This window comes from Lycium barbarum, chromosome 5 (genome assembly GCF_019175385.1).
Source record: "Lycium barbarum isolate Lr01 chromosome 5, ASM1917538v2, whole genome shotgun sequence".
Lineage (NCBI taxonomy): Eukaryota > Viridiplantae > Streptophyta > Magnoliopsida > Solanales > Solanaceae > Lycium > Lycium barbarum.
The window spans coordinates 65,443,599-65,454,403 of NC_083341.1; the positions used below are offsets into that span (position 1 = coordinate 65,443,599).

General features: G+C 36.0%; 1 non-coding gene across 1 annotated transcript; it reads left to right on the top strand.

Annotated features, from left to right (window-relative positions):
- Positions 1-7,099: 7,099 nt before the first annotated feature.
- On the top strand, positions 7,100-7,206 carry LOC132643006 (small nucleolar RNA R71). The gene has a single exon (XR_009583469.1). It is a non-coding gene; the product is annotated as a small nucleolar RNA R71 (small nucleolar RNA).
- The last annotated feature ends 3,599 nt before the right edge of the window (positions 7,207-10,805 follow it).

The window sequence follows — 10,805 nt, forward strand, 5'->3', positions numbered from 1 at the left end:
ATGATGCTAAAACAGTTCCAAAAATCATGAAATTAATGTCATTAAACATGTTGTTGTCGTTGTGAGGTTTTAGTGTCGACAATGTAGCTATTTGCGTACGAATTTGGTGATATATTTATCGTGTGACTGCTGGTCGTATTTTACTGAAATTATATGAAATGAAGACATGAAATAAGGTGTAAGAATCATATGTGGTTTGCTTGGTATGTTCGTAATCGTTTGCAAGAATTCCGGGCACCTTTATGTTGTTGGTTAGGGACTGTTTTGGGCGTGTTGATTGGTTAGGGACTGTTTTGGGCGTGTTGTTGTTAGGAACTGTTTTGGACATGTTGTCTTCTTTAAATTGGAAAGACTAATGAGTTAAGAATATATATTGCATTTACGTTGTTTGGGTTGTTGTAAAGTTGTTACACGAAAACGTTAAGGCTACGGATTATTAGGAGTAACTTGAGAATGTAGTAGCCGTATGTGAATCGTTATGGAATGTTGTGAATGTGGGACATTTGGAATGTTATGTGGGCTGTCCGGATTGGTATTGAACATATGATTATTGATGTTGGATTGGTTGTATGTAGTTGGTTTGAATGCGAACGAAACGTGGTCTAAATGTTTGAAAGGGATTGTGAGCGTCAAAATACGTATTGAATTCCCTTGTAGACTAATTGTAGCTCTTGATATCTTGATATAGGATAAGTGTATTTGGGCAGCAAGTACAAGTTAGAATACAACTAAACGCTAAAGGTATGTAAAGCCTATTCTTTCTTTCTTTTGGCATGTCCTAGACGTAAGTATGGAACGATATGAACCTTGGGGTAAATTCTACTCTCTAGTTCCATGCATGACTTATGATTCTATATTTCCTTAATGCTATTGTCACAAGCCTACTATATGCTTGACTAATGAATGATATATAGAAGTTCCTACTCTTAAAGAATTGCACAAATAGAGGCATACTTGACTTTCAAAAGCTACACCATGTTAAGTTGGTACATGTACACGAAATCTGAAACGTTTCTTGTTATAGTTTGTTATGAGACTTAAAAAGAACTGAATATGAATATTATTTTGACACTTTAGAGATGGTTAGTGCTTCTCCATTGAGTCTCAAAGAATTAATTGCATATATGTGGTTGCTATTTATTCTGCTCGTGCTTACCGCTATATCCTTCACCTCAGTCCCGGGCCAGGACACGTTCTCGTGCACATATTTACTATATTAATCACCGAGTCCCTCACTAGAGGGCCGGGACACGTTATATATATATATATGTATATGATGATATGATGACATGATGATATGGATATGGTGGCCAGGAGGGCATATTCCCTATTACCGAGTCCCTTATTAAAGGGCCGGGACACGTCTATGTTTATGTTTATGATGCTATGATTTTAATTACCGAGTCCCTCATTAAAGGGCCGGGACACGTTATATATGTTATATACAGAATGATTTTGCAACTTTGATTACAAAACTCTATAACGATATTGATATGAGAATGATACAGATGAAATATGTCCAAAGGCAAGTTTTATGAATTTCTGATTGTTGCATTGGGTCCTACATACTTTGTCTCCTTATGAGTCTATTACTACATTTCATGCTTTACATGCTCAGTACATATTCCGTACTGACCCCCTTTCTTCGGGGGGCTGCGTTCATGCCCGCAGGTACAGACGCTCGTTTCGGAGATCCGCCAGCTTAGGACACTTATTCAGCTATTTTTGACTGCTCCTTTGTTCCGGAGCCTAGCTTGTGGTATAACTCCCTTATGTTGAATTCATATGTGTTTATTTGGGTACGGCGGGGCCCTGTCTCGCCATATGATACGGTCATTACTCTTAGAGGTCTGTGGACATCTGTGTGGGTCTGTATATAGTTGTTGTTGCGTTGTATGAACATGACTTATGTTTGGGGCGTACCCATTCGTGATGGCAGCCTTGTCGGCTTGCATATGTATGTATGTTCGGAATGTTGCATGTAGTGGCAGCCTTGACGTCTTGCGTATATATATATATAGGTGTTGTTGTTGAAAAGTTTTAACTCCTCAGAAGACATGTGCTTATGACATACAGAATTGTGACAGCTTTAGAATAATGTCCTGTCTTGTCTAAACAAATGAGTTCATGATAGGCTAGCTGTAAATGACTATAGTTAATAAGTGACATGAGTGTCCAATTCGGGCACTAGTCACGGCCTACGGGGTTGGGTCGTGACAAGAGTAACTCATTCTTTTCCAAGGGTGATTAAACAAATGAAATCCCACCCTGGGATTAACATCTTGCTAAATATATTGAGATCTCTTCCTTTGAAGACTGTGACTGAGAACAGCCAGGGTTTTAACACCTTGGTTTCATAAACACATAAATATAGAATTTACTTATCAAATGCACAATAAGATCCTATTTCATTCCAGTATCTAAAGTCCAAGTTACCTTATATTTATCATGGGATTCATTACCAACTTAACATAGAGGTTATGAGGGAGCTCATTTGCTAAGTCAAACATATTCAGAGAGTTAAAGAAGATCAGTTTTAGAATCAGCTGAGTATTTGAACTAAATGACTTGGGAGGTTTATAGAACTAATATTCAGAAGGAAAAAATAATAATGAAGTCTTTACTGGTTTACAAAGCAAATAAAGACACCCCAAAGGAAAACTGATGTGACTCTATTATAAAGACTTCTTTTGGCCTTTTAAAATCAATTAGCTAATCCTCTGATGTAATTATCAACAAATGAGAACACCACTTAGAACATTTGATCGGCAATCATAAAAAAACCACTAATCCGCCTTAGGTACTCTTTGTTGTCCATGTAAGGCGGAGGGAATGAAAGGACCTATTGCCTACACATCTCTTTAAGTTAGAGTAGAGCTTATTCATGACTTACTGAACAGCCACCCTGGTTGGTATTGGTGTGTGGGAATGGGAATGGCTTCCAAAATTCCCTTGCACCCCCCTATTCTATTATACTTGGACTAGGGGTCCCCTTCCCTTGTGGCCTTCTTCACTCACGCGATATTGCTGGATCGGGCGAAAGAAAACAACTACTTTGAAAAACAGGATGATGCTTGTGCCTTCAAGTCTCAAACTGAGTTTAGAGAACATATTTCAACTGTTTAACCAATACTATTAATAAGGAAGATCAAACAAGCACATCTACAGCTCATGGATTTATAAGTTTGAAAACTGAAAACTTTGAAATTCTTTTCTGGGGAACTTGTTTAGACAAGAGATGAAGCTAAAACAAAGGATCATTAAACTCTAGCTATTCCCAATCTAGATGACTCAGATCTTGCTTTAAACTAACATTTAAGCACACAGGGTCATGCTACAGTTTAACATATCATATATCACTACTAGTTGACATAATCATCCTCGTATGAACTCATATGAACACATAAACACTAATAAAACTGAAATTAACTGAACTGAATTAAGACATAAACAGATAGATTCTGTTAACTACTAAACTGGAAACTAAACCAAATTAAAACATGAATATCTAAATATTTTAACTACTAAACTGAAACTAAACTAACTAAAACAGGAACATGCATAATGCTACTAGGCTACTAAACTGAAATTAAACCAACTGAGACAACAAACATGTATGAACACATAAACACTTATTAAACTACTAGACTAAAATTAAGCTAACTAAAGAAGAGTTGTTCACCTTTTTCGAGTGCAACGAACCTGGGTGCAGGGTCTTGGATCTACACTCGAATCCGAAGCAACAGTAGGGTAAAAAAAAAAAAGAATAAATGACTTAATATTTCGAAGGAATACCCAGTGGTATAAGGGTTGAAAAATGTTGATATTTTTTAGAGAGGGATCAAGGTGGCTGAAAAAAACTCCTTAACTGACCTAAGAAGAGATTATTTATAGGAGAACATCTAGGGTTTTTGCTAAGGTTCAAAATTTGGGCGGGATTTTAAATCCAATTCCATTCAAATCAAAACGTTAGGAGGCTTTTTTCTGTCATCGATCAGAAACAAAGAAGAAGAAGACAAAAACCATTAAACTTGTGCTACAAAAATGAAAAACAAACTAATAAGGAAAACGATTTCAACTTCACAAATCGACGAAACTCATTAAGATAATTCCAGATTGAAAGCAGAGGGGATGGGAAGCAAACAAAAAGAAAATCTTCAACAGTTGAAAAACTGACGGGGAAAGGACGAACATTAATTTCCTTTCCCCGAAATGGCCATGCATGGCCTGGAGGAACGAAAGGCGTCTGTGATTTTACTGTTGTTATCGGAGAGAGAAAGGGATGAAGAGAGGGGGAGAAGAGGGGGCGGCTGAAGAGAGAAATGTAACCCTAGTGCCTCATCTTTTGTTAAAAACGAACGGGTCGGTTCGGGTAATGGGCCGGGTCAGTTTGCGGGTGTAGGCTAGTTTCAACGAATTAGGCCCTAGCCCAAATAGTTTTGGGATTAATTGAGGACTGAATTAATATTTTTGGCTGCTTATTATTTTGGGTGCCAATGGGCTGGTCCGAAAAACATTTGTGGGTCGATTGGGTTCGGATTTGGGCTCAAAATTTAGCTGATGAAAGAAACAATTTGGGCTTCTAAATTTAAATGAAAGATCTTCTTATATATCAACGTGTGCTAAAATATTACTTATTATATATTTATTACTAAATAAAATTATACAATGTTGTAATAGCCGTGTGATAATATTTTAAAAGTTTAACGGTATGTAAATGCTAATGTTTAATTGCACAAAAAAATAAATGCAATGCGTGTGTGCATAAGACGGTAAATAAAATGTTAAAAATGATTATAATGCAAATCATAATAATAATGGTAATAATAATAATAATAATAATAATAATAATAATAATAATAATAATAATAATAACAACAAATAATAACAATGATAATAATAATAATAGTAATAATAATGATAATAGGCAATGGCTATAATTGGATAATAAATGGCGGTATTAATAGAAAGCTAATTGAAATTGCGGTAAAGTATAAATAAATATTTTTTGAAGGAAGGCGAGACAAAATTGGGTGTCAACAACAACTTCTTGCATTGCTGGGTTCAGTCTCCTTTGGGGTTGGACTATTGGCTTGTGATTATCCTCCATGAGAGTCCTGTGCATGCAAATAGCTGGACTGATTCCTTTTAGGTCACCAATGGTCCATCCTATTGTCTTCTTGTACTTTTTCAAGACTTCAATCAATTGTTTTTCCTGTTCACATGTTAAGGAAGAAGAAATTATGACTGCAATGTTTCACGTTCTAAGAAGACATATTTCCAATGGGAAGGGAGTGCTTTTAATTCAAGGGAAGAGTAATGGTTCCCCTTTTCATTTTAATTTTCTAAAGATTTTTTTTGTTCACATTCCAATTGGATTTCTTCGTCTGAGTCTAAGTCAGTGTCAGTTGGATGTTCCTCTGGTGGATTCTTAAGTAGTTGTTGACTTTAATATTCTTCCAAAAGCTCATTTAATATATCAATGCTGAAGCATGAGGATGAAGAAGCTTCTTCCTTTGGGTATTTCATCAGTTTCTGCATGTCAAAAATTACCCTATCCTCATCAACTCTTAAGACCAATTGTCCTTGTTGGACATCAATCAACGCTCGTCCAGTTGCTAGAAAAGGTCTTCCAAGAATTAGAGGCACTTCATTATGTGATTCCATGTCTAGGACAATGAAGTCCACTGGAAATACAAATTTATGAACTCTAACCAACACATCTTCGATTATGCCCTTGGGTTTTTTAAAGGATTGATCTGCCAATTGTAATGTTACAGGCGTGGTTTTAATCTGTCCAAGGTTGAGTTTCCTGAAAATAGAAAATGGCATTAAGTTAATTGAAGCTCCTGAATCACATAGTGCCTTCTCAAAATAAACACCTCCTAAAGTACAAGGAATTGTAAAAATCCCTGGATCCCCAAGTTTTTTTGGTAATTTATTTTGAAGTATGGCACTGCATTCTTCTGTTAATTCTATAATAACAAGTTCTTCCATCCTTCGTTTATTTGACAATATTTCCTTTAAAAATTTAGCATAGGAAGGCATCTGAGTTAATGCTTCAGTAAAAGGGACATTAATGTATAGTTGTTTAATAATATCTAAGAATTTCCCAAATTGTTTGTCTAATTTTTCCCTTTTTTGTTTTTGTGGAAAAGGGAGAGCTACTTCTTGAGATGAATGCTTTCATCAACCCAACGGGGTGATTCTTGTTTTCTCTTTTCTCCCTTTTTCACTGTTTCAACTAACTCTTGTTCCTTAAGTTCTTCACTTTTGTCTTCTTTTGGAACTTCTTTTTCAGTGTATGGTTCAGGTAGATTTTTTTCCGTTTCTTAAAGCTATGGCTTTTGCTTTTTCTTTTGGATTTTTTTCGGTGTGGCTTGGGAGGATCCCAGGATTCCTATATGTTAGCTTGCTTGCTAATTGTCCCATCTGAATTTCAAGATTTAGAATTGCCAAGCTTTGGGACTCCATTTTTTCATCAGCGTTTTTGATGAATTTATACATCAGGTCTTCCAGATTTTGTTTCTCAGGTGGAGGTTGTGCTTGATATCCTTGATGATTCCTAGTTTGGTTGAGAAACCCAAGAGGTGGCTGGCTTGATTGACCTTGGTTTCCTGGTTGCCACAGATTTAGGCTTCCACTATTATTGCTCCATGAGAACCCCGGATGTCTTTGCCCTTGTGGATTAAAGCCGTTGGTATTATAATAGTTACTATTTCTATTATAATGATCGACTGCATTTATCTGTTCTCCATGTTGACATTCATGGTTTGGATGTCCTCCACCGCATAAATCACATAGCGCTTGTGACTGAGGCTTTGATGTGTTTGCTTGTATTGCCTCAACTTTCTTTGTTAAGTTTGTTAGTTGATGAGCTAATGTGGTTACAACATCAATCTGGTGCATTCCAGCTAGCTTTCTTGATTGACCTCTTTTAGTTGGCCATTGATTTGCGTGTTCAGTGACTTCATCTAAAAGAGTCATGGCTTCATCGGTGGTTCTGCTCATGATTGATCCTCATGCAGCTGTATCTACCATGCTTCTTGAGGCAGGTGTTATTCCATTGTAAAAGGTAATTAGCTGCTGCCAATCTGGTACGCCATGATGTGGACATTTTCTCAAAAGTCCTTTAAATCTTTCCCAGGCCTCATAAACTGATTCTGCATCGAATTGAGAGAAGTTATTGATTTCTTGTCTCAATTTAGCAGTTTTTGCAGGTGAAAAGTATTTGTTTAGAAACTTTTGATTCATGTCCTCCCATGTGTGGATGGAACCTGTTGGTAGGTTCCTTTAGGTTCCTTAGCCAGGCTCTTGCATCTCCCCTTAATGAGAAGGGGGATAATCGTAATCTAATAGCATCATCTGGGATCCCATTATTTCCAAAAGTATTTAAGATTTCCATGAAATCATCCAGATGAGTATTAGGATCTTCTTGTGAGAGTCCATTGAATTGACATGTGTTTTGAATCATCTGAATCAAGGCCGGCTCAATTTCAAAATTACAGGTTGCTACTGGGGGACGCGTTACACTGGATTCTCTCCCTGTGTAAGTCGGTCGAGCATAATCTTTCAACAATCATCTAGGCCGTGCTACGACTTCATCAAATTGATCCTCCAAAATAGGATCCTGGTTGTTGACTCTCCTGTTTTGGTTTCCATCTTCTGTTCCATCCAATCCTCGTTCTAGATTGTTTCCCCTATTAGGAGGTAGTCCTTGAATTCCATCCATATTATATGGAAGTGAGCTGAGACTGTAATCGTATTCTGTGGACAACTTTTTTAATCGTCTCAAGGTTTTATTTATTTCAGGATCAAGATTGATCAACTTCCTTGAAGACGAGCGGGTCATGCACCAAAGATCTAATGTTAATGCTGCAGAATATGATAAAGAAAATTAGCTTAGAAAATTGGGTTAGTATTCAATGAATTTCACCAAAATATTACCAATCCCCGGCAACGGCGCCAAAAATTTGACGAGTATCTGGCGTATATATATTTTAACTCATACTCTGTCAAGTAATAGTATAGAAAGATATCGATCCCACAGAGATTGGAATATTTAATGCTCTACCTTGACTACTACAGTAAAAATATAATGACTTTTCGCTTGATAATCCTTATGAAAGTAATAAAATTAAAGTATCGTGATTAGAATTTACCAAATGGAAAAGATGTTGGAAATTGTGATTTCACTTGTTAATTTCATTGAGATACGAATCCTTTGGCGAATTAATTATTTCTTGCGAATATAATTAAATCGTATAATTCATAAATTATATTCATTTCAGATATATAATTATAAAATGATTACAAGGAGATGCCTGCTATAATTCTTAGATTTAAAGATGACTCCTTTCGGATATCAAAATTAATATAATTCATTACATTAATTTCTTTTTCGCAAATAAAAATTGATATAATAAGGTAAAAGAGATAAATTATAAAATCAGTAGCAAGTAATTAGGCTTATTGTATCCCAATTTAATTAACTAGATCCGTCATATTTCCAAGTATTAAAGAATTAGTTCATTTTTTCGCAAGATAAGAATGTAAAAGACGACGCAATATAGTGCATAATAGTGAGTAGCAACAAATGAAGTTAACAACAAAATATATATAGTAATTTTATTTCACGGTATTATCTCCCTTTTGACAACACAGCTTCTTGAATTCTTCATAGTACATCCCAAGGTGAGCTTCACTGTTGAGAATTCTTTTCCATTAAGGAAGTTCCTACGTATTAAAATCACTTCTTGAATCTAGCTTCCTACAAGAGAATGATTTCCCAAAGTGGGCCCTTTCTTTTCTTCTATGAAGACTTTTCAAAACAAGTAGAGAAAGGCAACTTAAAAAGTAGAAAAGAAAACTTTTTGATATCTCTTGAAAGTGTGTCCCCTGGTTGTATCTCAGCACCTCTTTTTATAGGTTTTAAAATGTATCGTTGCAGGCTTTAACTCTTCTTTAGCTCATTTGCAGATATTGATCATTGAATGTACAGCGAGTTGCAGGCCTTAACTTTGCTTTAACTCATTTGCAGATATTGATCATTGAGCTCAATGTAATATATGAACTTTTCATCTTTTCTATCTTTTGTGGGTCAACCTTGTAATTTTCTCTTTTTGTCTAGCTTCTGTTATAAATTGCTTATTCTCTTCAGGAAAGCACATTTTACCTGTAAAAATAGAAAATTAATCAGAGAAAATATAAAATATGTAAATAAAAATAGGCAAATATTCAACATTATTTAAGTGCTATCACTGTCACTCCTAGCAATCCAACCAATAAGGTCGTTTGGTAGGAGGAATAAGTTATCTCATATAGAGGGTGGGATAAGTCTCATCTATATGGGATAACTTATCCCACCTTTTATCCCATATAGATGGGATTGGGTGGGATACCAAAGGAGTTATCCCACCAACCAAATATGGGATAATTTCAATCCCATGAGACTAATAATTCCATCCCATCTTATCTCTCCTACCAAACGACGGGCCATTTACACAAATGCCCTTATTCGGGGGTGGTTTTTAATATTTGTCCCTCTAATTGCTGGTCTTTAATTTTTGCCATTCGGCACTTTAAGTGGCTGAAAATACCCCTGAAATTCTGGGTTCGAACCCCATCAGAGTATAAAAAAAACATTCGCAAAACAAAATTTCGCAGCAAATTAGGCCTTAAGGCCTAATTTCTGTAAAATCCCAACAGAGTAAAAAAAAATCATAAGGCAAGTTATGTCTTAAGGCATAACTTTACCCCCTTATAAGGCCTAACTTGGAACTACATCATAACTTAGGAGTCGTTTGGACATGATTTGAAACCATGTTTGGACATGCAATTTGGATTCCTTAAGTTGTATTTTTTCTTATAGACATAAATACCTCACAAGTTGTGACAACTTTCAAAACTTTCCCAATTCTTATACAATCTTACCTAATGAGCAAGTCATAGTTCATAACAAAATTAATACGCTACTAAAAGGCCTTTCTAAAAAGTACATCACTTGATCAAACTGTAGTTCAATAAAAAGAAAATTTTAACATGAATAGTAATGTAACTACTCTTTAATATAATCCTCCCAAATGGTACGAACATAAATAAAGGTTGGTAGAAGTTAATGAGGTCGGTAAATAGTTGGTGGGAGTAATTGTTAAAAATATCTACAAACTTATGATTTTTATTTTTTACAAAATATAAACTTATGTGTCAAGTTTTACATTTAAAATTTTTGAAATCATGATTTGAAATCCCAAATCATGGCTTTTTGGATAATTTGGGATTTCATCTCTTGAGATGAAATCGCATGTCCAAACGCTGATTTCATCTCATGACATGAAATCGCATGTCCAAACATTAAGGCCTAACTTTCGTGAAATCAAACCTTGCGATTTTTTTTTTACTAAGCCAGGGTTCGAACCCAGAACCTCAGGGTATTTTCAGCCACTTTTTTAGGCGAAGGGCAAAAATTAAAGACCAGTGCGTTTGAAGGGCAATCCGCTAAAACAATTTCCAAACAACACCTTGGGTGGGTTGGGTTGAAAATGAGCTGAGTTGTGTTGGGCTGCAATGGGCTAAAAAGTGGGTCATAGATCCCCCCCCCCCCCCCCACAAATTCTTATTAAGTGGGGGGGGTGTAGAGGGTGTAAAATGGACGGGTTGGGCTGAATTTGAACTTTTCAAAATGATTGTGTCAATAAATAAGGGGCAATTTGCAGGATTGCCCTTCGCTGGGGTTGGTGTCACGACCCGTCTAGGGGCCGTGACGAGTACCCGATACTTTTACCGAGCACCCCTTGTCTATCGTT